Raw genomic sequence first — 17,314 nt, forward strand, 5'->3', positions numbered from 1 at the left:
TCATAATCTTGGCACTATAGCCTAACCGGAAGACTTTTCTTTCTTTCTCTTTGCACTTTTCTAAACTTATGTGAAAACTTTCCCATTTTTTTCAGATGTCTGGCAAATGCATAGTGAGGTACACTGAACTACCATACAGCTAGATGGCAAAACACATTTCACATTAATGTTTTCTACTTCTAATGGGAAAATAAAATTTATTAGAGGTAGATACTTATGTTTTCTCCTTTCGTAACTAAGTGGCAAACACTTATTCATCTTTTTTTTTTTTTTTTTTTTTTTTGAGACGGAGTCTCGCTCTGCCGCCCAGGCTGGAGTGCAGTGGCCGGATCTCAGCACGCTGCAGGCTCCGCCTCCCGGGTTTACCCCATTCTTGTGCCTCAGCCTCCCAAGTAGCTGGGACTACAGGCGCCCGCCTCGTCGCCTGGCTAGTTTTTTGTATTTTTTAGTAGAGACGGGGTTTCACCGTATTAGCCAGGATGGTCTCGATCTCCTGACCTCGTGATCTGCCCGTCTCGGCCTCCCAAAGTGCTGGGATTACAGGCTTGAGCCACTGCGCTCGGCCTATTCATCTTTCAACCATTGCCTGAACTTCATCTCTACATTCTCAGTTTTCCCAGAGAAAATTAACCATTCATTTTACTTTGCTGGACTAAAATTTATGGCTTGTGGACTTTCTAATGTTGCATTTATAACATTGCAACTTATTTTTCACTTGTCAACACTTTACCTAGACTTTAAGCCTTTTGGAGCAAGAACTGTCATTCTTATTTCAGGGACTGGTAAAGTGGCTGTCACATACTGCATACTCTATAAATATTTTATTTTAAAAGGTTGTTTGATTATTTGTAGGGCAATATGGATTCTAGAAATCATTTATGTTTGATGAATTTTAAAGTCACCACTTTATACATCACTTTATGCAAAATATCATTCTCTGAGTGAGTTTTCTGGTGATACTTTCATCTTATCTTTCTGTGTTCCAGTATTTATAGCATTTTTCTGTAAGGAAGGGGCATCAGTGTTCTCTCAAGTCCATTTGCTTTAATCCTGAAACTGCAAAGTAATTCTGGATCACGCGTACTGTCTTTCAATACAGGATTATTATAGTATTCAAGACAGCTGCAAGAGATGAATGCCCTTGCTTTGTTTTGTAAGCTGACCTGTTGATGTAACCTGTGGTTTTATATTTAAGAAGGCATAAACAGTTTGCAATTTTGTATCTGTTAGAACCAACTCCAAGAGGTTGGCAAATAGAAAATAATTTCTGTTTGAAATATGTCACCTGTCTGATTTGAGGTGAGGATATATTAGTGAAGACATTGTGAAAAAAAATCCTGGTAGCTTGCTTATGACCATTCTAATCATTCCACGGGATAATTTGTAATGCTCAATTTACGTTCTTGATCTAGGTATTTATGATAATTTTTTTAAAATCAAAAAGAGTCCATTTTCACTCTGCATAATATGTGATTTTCTATAGACATATCTTGTTCTTAATAAATATATTTAATATCTCACACACAGTTTTAAAATTTTCAAAATTAATTGTTTAATAGTTTTCAATTTCTACACTCTATCATTGGTTCAAATACCCAACAATGAGTAACCAAGAGTTTAGTAAATGTAACTTGAAAATACACAAGACTTCAAGAGAGGCACCACTCTTATGACTAAAATTATTGTGAGAATAAACCATTTTCTCAGCTCCAAACCTCAGGACAGCTGGTGTTTTCTAGACCCAGTCTCTGGAAGTGAGGAAGAAGAGAAGGAATCATTGCTGTGTAAGCTGTAGAAGGACAAGGCCCAGCGCTGCCTGTTGTGGGTAATAACCCATTTAGATTTCCATTCACCTGGAATATCTTTTCTGGTATGAGTGTCCATTTTAAGTAGGCAAGAATGCAGTAGTAAGGGAGGCCACAATAGTTTTAAAGAAATCTGGTGTTTGAGAGTAAAGATATTATGAGAAGGGATTATAGGATCAAGCAAAGGTATTTAGCTGAAAACTGATGAATAGAGGAAGGAAGCAAGATGTCCATTGGATAATAATAACAAGTATTTTTAAAGAGCTTACTCTGAGCCATATGTGGAACTCTTTAATCCTAGAGACTCTACATATACTGTCCCATAGAATCTTTACAACAGCTTTATAGGTTCAATACTATTACCCCTCTTTCACAGATAAGGAATATGAAGCCCAGAGAACTTGTCCAAGTAATCTGCCCAGAAGCCTAATGGCTAATGGGTGGCCTAACAAATATTTAAATCCAAGCAGGCTAAGTCCTCAGCCCATTTACACATGATCATGAGGCCACAGCTATCTCTGTTAGATGTGTGAGCCATTATTTATCCAAGGTGCAAGCAGAAATTAACTTCAGAAATAAGGGCTCACCTGAGAAATGGGATTCAAGGAGAAATGGAAGGATTTGTGTCCTTGAGTCAAAGGGAAATCTACTTTCCTTAGATGGTGGGGTGGATAACTTGTACCTAGAAAAGGAGGTGAAAGCAAGAAGGAGAGACTTGTTCAGTATTCTCTCTAAGAGATGTGAGGTCCACCTAGGCATGGCACTGATGGAACAGAGACTAGGACATTAAGAGGGATGAATTGTTCATGCCTCCATAGTTTTACCTGTTAATAGGAGGAATATTTGGGACATTCACTACCTTTTCCTACCTCTCTAGTACATACAAATATGTGAGAAACATTTATCGACATCTGTGTTTAAGAGGCACCATGCTAGATGCTGATGATACAGTGGTGGATGAAACAAAACAAGGAACCAAACGCAGATGAAACAAACACAGAACCTGTCTCATGTTCTCAAGGTCTAGCTGGGAAATAGGTATTCATCAAGGTGTAAAATAATCATATAAAAATGTGAAATTGAAAGTGCTACAAGTGTCAAAGAGAGACACACAGGGCTAAGAGCTCTCTGATAAGGAAATTTAACCTGCTTAGCATATTAATGGACTGTTTCTCTAGGGAAGTGAGTCTCTGACTTTTTAAAAAATATACATACACTGTTTGTCAACTGTACCTCGACAAAGCTAGAAAAATGGAAGTAAATGGCACATATTTTCTTTCATGCAAGATAAATAATTCCTAGAGGTGTACTGTACAGCATAGTCTTTATAGGAAATAATATTGTTTTATATATTTTTTTCTTTTTTAAGTTTCATTTTAGGTTCAGGAGGTACATATGCAGATTTGTTTCATGGGTAAACTTCATGTTGCTGGGGTTTGGTGTACAAATCATTTCATCACCCAGGCAGTCAGCATAGTACAGGTAGTTTGTTGACTCTCACCCTCCTGTCACCCTCCATCCTCAAGTAGGCCCCAGTGTGTTTTGTCTCCTTCTTTGTGTCCATGTGTACTCAATGTTTAGCTCCCACTTGTAAGTGAGAAGATGCAGTATTTGGCTCTCTGTACCTGCATTAATTTACTTAGGAGAATGGACTCCAGCTACATTCACTGCTACAAAGGACATGATTACATTCTTTTTTATGGCTGTGTAGCATTCCATGGTGCATATGTACCACATTTTCTTTATCCACCACTAATGGGCATCTTGGTTGATTCCATATCTTTGCTATTGTGAGTAGTGCTGCAATAAACGCATAAATACATGTGTCTCTTTGGTAGACAATTTATATTCCTTTGAGTATATACCCAGTAATGAGATTTCTGGCTGAATGGCAGTTTTGTTTTAAGTTCTTTGAGAAATCTCCATACTGCTTTCCACAGTGGCTGAATCAATTTACATTTCCACCATCAGTATATAAGCATTCCCTTTGCTCTGCAACCTTTGCAGCTCCTGCTATTTTCTGACTTTTTTGTAATAGCCTTTCTGACTCATGTGAGATGGTATCTCATTGTGGTTTTGGTTTGTATTTCTCTGGTGATTAGTGATATTGGGAATTTTTTTCACATGTTTTTTGGTCACGTGTATGTCTTCTAACTACAAAGTTAATTAAGCAAAGAGATATATCTCCAACAATTTACAATGGACAACTTATAGCTACAAAGAATTGTATCAATGGAAACTAAATGTATTTTAACATTAAATCTGTACAAGCAACAGGAAATAAAGAACTCTGCAGCAACTTCTGAAGAACATAACATGTCAACCTGAATAATTTAGATTACATTCTCTCTCTCTCTCTCTCTCTCACTCTCACTCTCTCTCCCCTTCGTATGTATTTATCCCTTTATTTATTGGCCTATTCACAAGATATTCACCAATTAAGTGCTTCTTAAAAGTAGATATAAATGAAAAAATATTTGGGGAGTTTAATAATTGCAGATTGCGTCTCTCATGCCAAGAGATTCTTTGACCTTAGTGTCCGGGGCAGAGTCCGGGAATCTGCATTATTGTGAGGAACACCAGACAATTTTGATGAAGGGAGCCAAATCCTAGCACCACAGTTGAATAAATACAGCCGTAGTTTTTTTTTTATAATCTCTTCCATATTTGTATTTTATCCACTATGCTTATTTAAATATAATCTTAGTATTATAATATAACCTATATTTTATTCCATCTATTAATAGTACCCGCGTAGTGGTATATAATATAACATACAATCCACTTAACAGAAGGCAATATTTACATTTTCTGTATGCTTTCCCTGTTTCAGGTAAACTCAATTAGGTAATTTGAATCTCCAAACAAAACGATTTCTTTATCAAATTTAGATGTGCTAGCAGACCAAGAGCAAGATGAATGAACCAGTCAGAAGCTTTACTACAGCTATTTTTAAAAACTGCCATGAAATAGAAGAAGTCACAAAAAGATGCAAGAAGACAGTTGTTAGAAGATTATAAGATGGTATAACATTTGTTATTAGTTATTAGTGTTAAGAAAATAACTCAGTGATGATAAAGAAAGTGTAGAATGGATTCCAAAAAATGAAAGTTTTATTCAAGTGTCATCTACATGTTAAAGGATTAAATTGAAGGTCTTAGTAATTATTTTTAAGAATAAAAAAAATCATAAATGCATTGCCCTTGCGTGATAATACTTAGCAGATCTTGCTGCTAAAATCCAAAAATGTAACTAAACCAAAATTACACTCCTTTTACATCCTGGTCAGTGTCTAACATTTTATAGTTACAGCATTCTTCTCTCAGCTTCACTTTTTCTGCTTCATCTTTTTTTCCCCACTATGGGTTGCTGACACCTCAGCATGAATTACCTTAGAGGCTTTCCTGAGAGTAGGTTATCATGGAAGGAGGGAGAGGATAAAGCACTAAAAAGAAAATTCACATACTTTACCTTTTAAACTTTGAAAGAGTCATGAATGGTGGAAAGAAAGATGCTGAAGATAATGGCCAAATGCTAATATAATTATCTTGAACAGAATGATATAATCATGGGCTCAATGGGACTGAAATTGAGATTATAGATTGAAGTCAAGGCAGTATGGAATGGCAGGAGTGACTGAAAGTAACTAGGGCTCAGAAAGATGGTCCATGTCTTTTTGTGCATAGGATTTGAATTATGTCTGGAATTCTTTTGAGTAGTAGTTTGAATTAGAGAAGAGAAAAAGATAACCAAAAAGCATTTTAATAAGGGAATAGGGAAGACGTGCAGGTGCTTGAAGGAGAGAGTCATAGTCAAGAGTGGTGAAGCTGCAGTAACAGAATTTCCTGTGGTCCCGTGGTGCCTTCCAGATGTACCAAAGAGGACTCTCTGGGGCCAGGGGGGGATCCCATAATCTGTATACTTATAAAGTACCTCCAGTGATTCTTGTTCCAGGAAATCAGGGACCCTGAACAGAGGGACCAGCTGAAGCCACAGAAGAAGAACATAAATTGTGATTAATACTTTTATAATTTCTTACACCTGTCTTTACTGCAATCTCTGAACATAAATTGTGAAGATTTCATGGACATTATCACTTCCCCAATCAATACTCTTATAATTTCCTATCCCTGTCTTTACTTTAATCTCTTAATCCTGTCATCTTCATAAACCGAGGATGTATATCACCTCATGACCCTGTGATGATTGCATTACCTGCACAAATTGTTTGTAACGCATGTGTGTTTGAACAATATGAAATCTGGGCACCTTGAAAAGAGCAGGATAAGAGTGATTTTCAGGGAACAAGGGAGATAACCACAAGGTCTGACTGCCTGTGGGGCCAGGCAGAACAGAGTCATATTTCTCTTCTTACAGAAAGCGAATAGAAGAAAAATCACTGAATTCTTTTTCTCAGAATGGAATAGCCCTGGGAAAAGAATGCATTCCCAGGGGAAGGTCTTTAAAATGGCCGCTCTGGGAGTGTCTGTCTTATGCAGTTGAAGATAAGGGATGAAATATGCCCTGGTCTCCTGCAGCACCCTCAGGCTTGCTAGGATTAGGAAATTCCAGCCTGGCGAATTCTAGTCAGACTGGTTGTCTGCTCTCGAATCCTGTTTCCTGTTAAGATGTTTATCAATGACAATATGTGCCCAGTGGGACATGGACCTTCATCAGTAATTCTAGTTTTGCCCTGGCCTTGTGATCTCGCTCTGCCTCCCTGCCCTTGTGAGCTTTTATTGCCCTCTGAAGCATATGATCTCTGTGACCCACTCCCTATTCGTACCCCCCTCCCCTTTTGAAAAAAAACTTGCTGGTTTTGCAGCTCAATGGACTTCCGTCAGCAGACAGAACCTGCTGACGTGTGATGTCACCCCAGAGTACCAGCTGTAAAATTTCTCTCTTTTGTACTCTTTCTCTTTATTTCTCAGACCGGCCAACACTTAGGGAAAATAGAAAAGAACCTATGTTGAAATACGGGGGGCTGATTTCCCTGATAATTCTAATGTGGGCCTTCAGTTCAAAGGAGCTCATCTAGGCTATAGAGTTTGAGGGAAAGAATTGTGTGGATGAGACAGTAAAATTCTTATTCATTTTAAGAGATGTCATGAATTAAATAGCTAATAGGTTGAGTTCCACACTTCACTTTTCCAGAACTAGCTCTGTTAAAAGAAATTTTACTCTCTCTCTCTATATATATAATTTTAATTGCTCAAAATAATAAAGTTCATTTAGGAAAATTCAAAAAGAAAGATGAAGAAAGAATTAATATAGCACTCATGGCATAAATATAGTTAACTTTTGTATATATTTACTCTGCTTTTTTTCATTCTCATGTTTAAAAATATGTGATTATAATGTACATCCAACTTCATATCTTGCATTTAAAATAAATACTACTTTTGTGGTAAACATTTTTCATTTTATATCGTTTTTCAGTAATGAGTTTAGTAGTGATGTCATATTTGAATGACTATTAAATTATGTATAGGTATCATATTTCTGAATAAACCTAAGTTCACAAATGGGAGTGTAAACGTGCTTATAATTTATGCTATTGTGTGACTTCTCTACTTTTCCTTATGTGCCTGTATGTCCCTTCTCCCACTTCTTTCTTCCTTCCTTCTTTCCTGCCTGCTTTCCTTCCTTCTTACTTCCTTCCCTTCTTTCCTGACTGGGAGGAACTCTCTGTCATCCTTGCTAGAGTGGGATGAAGCAGAACAATTGAAAGAACTCCATAAAATACTGATGTATGCATGCTTGCACTTATGTACAAGTTTTTATTAAACCCTCTCTATAAGTGAAAAAAAAAAATAGCTTCCTCATAGTGACTTTCACTGAAAAACATCTTTGTGGGGTAGTCATATGTTAAGGAACTAACATGAATAGCTAAATTAAATTTATGTTTTATTCATATGTGAACAAAATATAATATTCATAGGCATGGTCTGAGAGCAAAAACTTCATGGTGTCCCCAGGCCAAAAGAAACACCTAAGACTACAACTTACTAAGTAGATATGCCCAGTTGAAAAACATACATATGAATTGAAGAAAACTGTATTATTTTATTCTTAAATAGACACAACTACATACTAATGAGATATATGTGTGCCTGGTGGGCTCTGTGCAACTTCTCATACCACTTCTACTCTCATTTCCTGGTCCTCACTGACTTTCCACATGGTAATTTCTTTTGATCACAGCAACTATTTCTTAAACTAAGCTTCATAAAAATATGTCATCAAAAGGTGTGCATCACAATTTCATACTGACCCTGTGAAATATCTCAAGCTCTACTTTGTGCAGTACCTAGTGGATATTAAATATTGGTATCTAACCAGTATTGAGCATGTCTGTGCTTTCCTCTGAAATGTCAAATACCCCATTAGCACTCATGTGAATTTGCTGTGGTGGCCTGGATTACATCAGGGCAAAACTGGGAACCATGCACTTAGCATCATCTGAAAATTTTAATATGTTCTACGTGTTTCATAGTTATGTGCCTGATGAAAGCATTAAATAGCATGAATATGAATAAATAACCCTTTTTCAATGGAGTCAAACCAAATACCAAATTAGTAAATTTCACAATTAGTCATATATAAATACATGTACATAAGATATATACAATTTTTAAAATTAAACAATTTCAAAAATTAAACAATATCCCTATGATATAAAGTACTACATATTTTTTATATATTTTATATATATATATATTTTTTTTTTTCATTTGGGGAAAGCTAAGTGATTTTACTGACTTTCAGAGTCAGATGCCCTTGTCAAATTTAATATATCCCTCTTATTTTACAGTGGAGAAATCCGAGGTTCAGATAGATTAAATGACACTTACAAATCACATAGCAGGTGAATCACATATTCAAGACAGTGCTCAGATCTTCCAAGACCAACTTCTATGCATTACTCAGCAATCAGGTCATGTATAGAGTACAGGGAGTTCTCCACAGTTCCTTCCTCCTGGGCTATGCTCCTCAATGAAGGTAGTGTTGAGAATGTGGCAGTTAAATATTGAAATTGGCTACCAGGAAACCTTGTGTTGTCTTCTTGCCTAGAGTTTTAACAAGTTTAAATGCCATTCAGTTAAAGAAAACAAATACAAGGTAAATCTACATAAACCTACAGTCTGGAAGTAGAAATTGCCTCTCGGTGTAACCTTTCCTTTTTGCAAATTGTTTATGTGTACTGAACACCATGTTCATCTAAGTGCACACATTGCAAATATCCCTTCTATTTTCATTGTGTGTTCTTACCTATTGGGCTTCTATTGGCAGATAAAATTTTAGATTTTGCAGTCTCTGGCTCTGATAATCACATTAACTGCAAGCCAAAGAGTAAAACTGTCATTGTGGAACTTTAGAGGCTGCCCTTCCTTTCCCAGAAAGTTGCTCTTTAATGCATGTATTGAACAAGCAAATAGCATCTAAAATATACTATAAGGCCCTAGGAATACAGCTAACAAGGGACATGAAAGACTTCTTCAAAGAGAAATACAAACTACTGTGCAAGGAAATGAGAGAACACAAACAAATGAAAAAACATTCCATCCTCACAGATAGAAAGAATCAATATCATTAAAATGGCCATACTGTCCAAAGTAATTTATAGATAAGATGCTATTCCCATCAAACTACTATTGATATTCTTCAGAGAATTAGAAAAAACTACTTTAAAATTTATATGGAACTGAAAAAGAGCCCATATAGCCAAGACTGTCCTAAGCAAAAAGAACAAAACTGGAGGCATCATACTACCTGATTTCAAACTATATACAAGGTTACAGTAACCAAAACAGTGTGGTACTGGTACCAAAACAGAAATATAGACCAATGGAACAGAACAGAGACCTCAGAAGTAACACGATAAATCTACAACCATCTGATCTTTGACAAACCAGACAAAAACAAGCTATGGGGAAAGGTTTCCTCATTTAATAAATGGTGCCAGGAAAACTGGCTAGCCATATGCAGAAAACTGAAACTGGACCCTTTCCTTGCACCTTATACAAAAATTAACTTAAGATGGATTAAAGACTTAAGTGTAAAACCCAAAACCATAAAAACCCTAGAGAAAATCTAAGCAGTACCATTAACAACACAGACATGGGCAAAGCCTTCCTGACTACAACACCAAAAGCAGTTCCAACAAAAGCCAAAATTGACAATAAACTGAAGAGCTTCTGCACAGCAAAATAAACTGCCATCAGAGTGAACAGGCAACTTATACAATGTGAGACAATTTTGCAATCTACCCATTTGACAAAGGTCTAATATTCATAATCTACAAAGAACTTAAATTTACAAGAAAAAACAAACAACCCCATCAAAAAGTGGGCAAAGGATGTGAACAGACACTTCTCAAAAGAAGACATTACGTGGTCAACAAACATATGGGGGAAAAAAAAGCTCAACATCACTGATCATTAAAGAAATGCAAATGAAAACCACAATGAGATACCATCTCATGTCAGTCAGATGGTGATTATTAAAAAGTCAAGAAAAAATAGATGCTGGAGAAGCTGTGGAAAAATACGAACGTTTTAACATGGTTGGTGGGAATGTAAATTAGTATCAAACATTGTGGAAGACAGTGTGGGGATTCCTCAAGGATCTAGAACCAGAAATACCATTTGACCCAGCAATCCCATTACTGGGTATATACTCAAAGGAATGTAAATCGTTCTACTTTAAAGACACATGTACATGTATGTTTACTGCTGCACTATTTACAATAGTAAAGACATGGAACCAACCCAAATGCCCATGAATGATAGACTAGATAAAGCAAATGTGGTACATATACATCATGGAATACTATGCAGCCATAAAAAGGGATGAAATCATGTCCTTTGCAGGTTCATGGATGAAGCTGGGAGCCATCATCCTCAGCAAACTAATGTAGGAACAGAAAATCAAACACTGCAGGTTCTCGCTCATAAGTGGGAGTTGAACAACGAGAACACATGGACACAGGGAGGGGAACAACACACACTAGGGCCAGTCGGTGGTTTGGGGGTGAGGGGAGGGAGATCATTAAGACAAATAGCTAATGCATGTGGGGCTTAAAACCTAGATGACGGGTTGATAGGTGCAGCAAATCATCACGGCATAAGTATACCTATGTAACAAACCTACACGTTCTGCACTTGTATCCTGGAACTTAAAGTAAAATAAAACAAAATAAAATAAAAAAAAATAAAATAAAAAACTACAAATGCAAAAAGTATATATACTATAAGGCAAAGGGATGGGTAATGATATTTCTCTTAGACTATCACCATTTTATTCCCTCCTTTGTATATACATGCCCTTTTCCCATTCACAGGTAGAGTATACTCCTCTTCCCCCTTTGTATATAATGTATCTTAGAGACTTGTTTCCCCAAAAGATCAGCAGGACAGATGCTCTGGGCTTTGGGAGGTCATAATAAGCCTTATAGTTTCTGCCTGGGTCACATAGAACACTCTTTTAGAAGCTTCTCTCTTTCGAAAGCTAAAATCCATGTAATAAGTCTAAATACTCTGAGATTGTCATGTGTAAACAGGGGGAAGCATGAGCCTCCAGGTACTATCACCAACTCAACCCAGGAGCCAGGACATGTGAGTCAAGTTACCATCACTCTTCAGTTGATGCCACATGGATCAGAGATGAACCGCCTAATTGGGCCTTTCCTGAACTTCTGATACACAAAAAACAACATAAAATAACTGTTTTAAGCCACTGAGTTTTGGGGTAGTTTGTTAGGTTGCAATAAGAAGGCAGAGTAAGATGATCGCATGCCCTCTTAATGTCACATTGGAGCATCATCTTAAGTCTGTAAAGGTCAGTTGACTTGCTAGGTTAAAGTGACCTATTTAGTTTGACTTATTGTGTGCCATATTGTCCAGCCTCATAAAGTTTGATGCAAACTTATAGAAAATTGTGATATTTTGTTTTTCCTAGCAGAGATGCAAATAATTTCTGCCTGGTGAAAAATATAAGTCCAAAAGTTATGACTTTATAGCACAGGAGGATATCTACCACTTTTGCATTAATGCATCAGTCTTACCCAGGATTCTTTCTTTCACTGACTATATATGCATTCACTTTTGGGATCCTACTTTGAATCAGCTTTGTTGTTGTGCAGGTTTTCTTTAATTTAATCAATTAAATAGATCTTTGACATATACTCACCATATATTTTGTTTGAGAATAATGTCCTTAACTTTGGAAACTATACTTTGACATATGTAAAAGATTGTTCTTCACTACTGGGTTCTACATTGACTCAGTATCACATATCCCAGTTAAATGCACTGGAGAAATATATTTCATAAAGAAGACAGTATCCCAATGCTGGTGAAAGCCAAGAAGTATTTCTATCTAGGTTTACAAAGGGTTGGGGGTACCTCCTCCATAAAGCATTTCTCTAATTCTTCCCATACACAAGATTCATTAAAAAAAGCAACAACAACAAATGGCCATTCCTCTTTGGGGTCTCAAAGCTTCTGTCAGAGTCCACTCACAAATTTCAATCTGTTCAGTGTATTTCTTTATTTAAAAACCTGTGTACCCTTAACAGACTAGAGACAATCAATAGCAGGTCTGTGTGCAATTCCTGACCAGTGTCTAGCATACAGCCTCAACAAAGATTTGTTTACAGGAGTGGTGGGTAGTAGAATCGTTTATGGATTTTATATAATTCTTTTGTATAATAAAAGAGTAACTCTTAGGCAGGAATCTAGACCCAACATGGTGGCGTTACCCGCGTAGCAGACCTTTTGTTAAAGACTCCCTTCACCCTTGTACACACCCGCAGACTTACATGCGTCAGAGTTCCGGCTGGGCAACCACACTCCCCCATCACCTGCAGCTCACCTGCATTCCACAAGTTCGTAAACAGTAGTTTCGGTTAACAGTTTCCAAAGACCCCTTCCTCGTGACCCTTACTCAACTCCTGCCCTAGTAGTTTCAAGACCCCCCAGACCCTGTTTGCACAACCAGCTTCCCTACCTCTCAGGCTATAAGAAGCCCCTACCCTCCTCCCTCAGCACGACTTCCTCCGCCCGCACCTTTGGACCAAGGAACCTCGCCTGCGAGTTCTAATGAAGGCTATTCTCACCGCCATTTGCCTTGTGTCTTCATTCCCGATTCGGCTCCAGCCTCAGTTTACCTTTACAGTAATGAGTCATGAATTAAATGCTACTTGCTTTATTCATTTCATGTTCTGAAATTTTTATTTTGAATAAGACATTTCACCATCTCCAAAACGCTATGTGAAAACCGTATATAAATCTTTGACTTCCCCTTTCTTGGGAGATATCAATAGTAGTTTAGCATGAGAAAGAGCTTTGATTTTACTTGTACTCTTTTGAAAAAAAAATTAAAACTTAAATTTGTTTTGAGTGTATGATTCAAAAATATGTATCAAATTATGTTTCTATATGCTACAAGGATAAACACTTATTAAATAAAATTGAAATTTCTAAAAGGGTGCATGTTTCCTCTTTAGCCATGGGTCTTCTGTGCATGTTTCAGATAATCAAATGAAAATTTGCATTGATTAAATTCTGAATTCCACTTAAAAATGTCCCTTCCTTTGTTCTTAGTTAAAATTCAAACTGTGAATCATTTGCATTTAAATACCCTTTTAGATTTGGTTCCTTACCAGTATCAATATCCATTTGGTTGATTGCTAAAAAGTAAAAATCTCAGCAACGTGCTGCATATGTTGCTTATAATCCTGCTTAATTGCTTTGAATCTGCAATTAAAAACTCAAAACAAAAATAAAAAGCCAAATCCAAAGAAATAAAAATCATAGCAAATGATATGCCCAATTTAGGAAGTAGCATACATTTTACTTTGAATGACTACTTGCTTTTCTTGAATAAGACACCTGCCTTATTCATATTGCATATGAACATTTTAAGAAATTTAGCCTACCAGATTTGTGAAGTTCACTATTTGATGACCATTTCTTGTCCATTCAAACTTTACTGGACCATTCACTACAAATGAAGGTCAGAGAAGGAAGTCAGTTTTTCATCAGAACAAACACAGTTAGATTTACTAGTTTTTCAGAAAATGGAGTTTTTTTAAAAAAAAAGACTACTTTAAAATAGTACATTTGTGTAGACTTTTTTATATGTGTATTTGATGCAGCCCCAATTATGTCTGTTCAGGTATTAACTCCTTCTGCTCCTTCTCCTCCCTGAAAGGAAAAGCAGGCATAGATCCAAACAGAAATATACGTATGACCTATTGAGAATCTATATTATAACCAAATGGCCATTAGGATATCTAAGTTTCATAATTTTTGCTACAAGGCAGTTATTGAAAGTTTAAATACTATTTCTATAAGAGGGACTTAATAAGCTTAAAAATAATCACTTAATGTATTGAGCATTTAAACAAAGCAAGACAATTAGTTTTAAATATGCTAAACAGCATAACTACGTGTTCACCTAGTTTGATTATTAATATTTCCTAACTAGGAACTTATTAGGCTTTGTTTGTTTAACCTAGGAAGTTAAGTACATGACTTTATTAGCTTCTCTGAGCTTTTCTTACATTACTGGAGTTAAGAGAATTCTTCCATTTGAGCTGGCTGTCCTCACTCTTTGGTCCTGTGCTCTTCTTCCCTTCCTCAAATTTCTTCCTTTTGGCCAGTAGCCTGATTTGTGGGTTTACTTCTTTTCTTCAGGAATCAGCTTCCACATTTCAGCCGAACTTCACTACTTTGTTCTGTCTGGGGTTTAAGTCAGGTTGATATGGCTTGAAAGTTATTCAATAATCTCTCAGGAAACCCTGATGTTAAGGTTGGAAAAAAAAAATAAAAAAATAAAAATAAAATAAAACAAAAAAGAAAACAAACTAGCTTTCTGGCAGAGTGAAACAAGGAAACCTTGGAATCCAAAGAAACTTACTCTCGTGTGCTTTTTTATTCTTCCTAATTGAGTTTCCCCATATCCAAAAAGTCACCACTTCAATCTTCCCCACCTGGGGTCACTGAAATTTTATACTGAACACTTTATGTAGACTCCATGTTACCTGAAGTATTTGCCTTTTCATGGAATAAGCTTCTTGGTTTTCCCATCATTCAATTTAACCTTTGTGGTTAAGGTTTATGTAATGTGAACTTGGCTTAAGGAAAAAATTGTAAAATGCCTCGCTCTTACTCCCTGCTGCATTTATGTGAAAGAAATAACTGGACAAGGGTACTGCAAATATATCCAAGATCATTTCTCATGGTTTTGTCCACAACAACAATAACTCATGAGAATATAATCATACAGTTTATGACTAGGCAACCATTAAAGGAAGGATGTTTATTTATATTAAGGAAATGGAAATATGTTTTTGACATATTTTTAAGCTTAAAAGTTGAGAAAGCAGGCTAAAGTTAATTAAAAGTAGAGATTTTCCACCAATATGCTGATGATGGTCATGCTGGATGATGAAAGTTTAGACTTTATACAGTCCACCACTTACGCTCCCTATGTGGCTACAGTTGTCATTCTGCATACTGGGGTGGGGGGTGGGGAGTGAAACGATTGGTTTCAGAAACCCTGCATATGCCAAAACCCAGGCATATTCATGTCTGGCAGTCGGCCCTGCAGAACCACATATATGAAAAATGGACCTTCTGTAAAGGCCATTTCACATCCGCAAACACTGTATTTTCCATTTGTGTTTGGTTGAAAAAGATCTGAGTATAAGTGGACCTGTGCAGTTCAAACTGTGTTGTTTGAGGGTAAACTATATTTAGTTTTACATTCAAATTAACTACAATTTAATACAATTTAAAATTTCAGTTCTTCCGTTGCACTAGCCACATGTGAAGTGCTCAATAGTCACATATATCCAGTGGCTACTGTACTGCACAGCACAGGTACAGAACATTTCCATTATTGCAGAAAGTTCTGTGGGACTGCATTGTTTGAGATAATGTCTATTTCTTCTTTGCTGTTTTTGTTTATTCTCACTTTTTACAATGATTATAAATAACTTTTATAATCAAAATAACAATGAAATTCTTTATACCCTGGGGGAAGCATCTTTGCTGTTAAAATGAAATTACACTGAAGGAAATCTACATCATGATTTTCTTTATCTAATAAGTATGTATCACAAGTGGTCCTCAATACTGATATTATTGAACTTTTTCTTTTGTAATGAAGAGCTTTTCTGAAATTTCATCCAGCTATCTAAAATATTTGGATTGTTCAGTTATTCAACAAATCCCTTACTGTAGAATTTCCTTGGGAATATCTATTCAACCAGATATGGAAAAGAACATTACTTATTTGGCAACTAATCTTTGGTTGTATTCCTCTTGTATTTCTGTGCATTGAGAAATGGTCAATGGGGTAGGGGAAATGGTAGTAGAAGTATGTTTTAAATATTTTAGGAGATTTGTCAAACATCAAATACTAATATCACAGGTTACAATATTGGAGGCCCAGGATGAGTCAGGCTGCTATCTATCTATCTATCTATCTATCTATCTATCTATCTATTATTTCTTATTTATTTTGGCCTGTCCACTAGGAGTTTTGAATTTTTAAAAATTAATTTTGCTTATTTAAAATTCAGAAGATTTTTAACAATATGGATTTTGCTTCTCTTAAAAATCAGATCTGACAATACTGAATCGAGATTTTTGCAGGCCAGCTGAGTGTAATCTGAGAAGCAATCTCCCCATTCAGCTATAGCATGTGCTTTTGTGCTCTTCAAGGTGTTATAGCAATCACCATTTTCCACAATCTCCTACAACCTAGCTTGCTGGTCCATTTATGTCATTGGCCCTAACCATGCAGGCATGTGAGTTTGAGTCTGTTCTCTATTTGAAGAGCAGTCACAGCACATATTCTGGTTAGAAATGGAATTTCCTGAGCAACTAAATGATTTGATACAAAAGAAATCAAGCATCAATAATCTTATCCTATTTCAATTTGGATTAATCGATATTTCACCACCAATTCCACAAACTCCCAATCTCCTGTCAGTGTCATAATTGGGTTTATGGACATTCATCACAGTGGTTTGTTGTTACTACAATACACAGGATATGCATGCACATTTAAGGATATTAATTAGACTGTGATGCACAAAAGTGTCATAAGCTAATTCCCACAGCTATCCTTGATAACATGATACACTATAAAGTGACTTTAATTTCAGTTTATCAGTTTCTCATCCAATTCTAAACTTTATTAAAGGACATTAATCATAGAGATCATTTACTCTTTCGAGGTTGCTGACTAGATGTCTGTGGAACTATATGAATCTACTAAGACAAATACACATCTATAAGGGAGTGAGACAAATAGTTGTTTATGGCTGCTAATATGCTTCTGAAAGGCAATTTCAAAGAAGATAAAAAATGTTTTGTGCAATCAATATCACTGAAATCAGTTGAATTTTCCAAAGCAAGTGCTCTGAAAGACAACACTCATCTGTTTTGCTGGATATTTGATTTGTTTGTGTGGTTGTTGTTTAAATCCATTTC

Source organism: Macaca mulatta, chromosome 5 (genome assembly GCF_049350105.2).
Source record: "Macaca mulatta isolate MMU2019108-1 chromosome 5, T2T-MMU8v2.0, whole genome shotgun sequence".
Lineage (NCBI taxonomy): Eukaryota > Metazoa > Chordata > Mammalia > Primates > Cercopithecidae > Macaca > Macaca mulatta.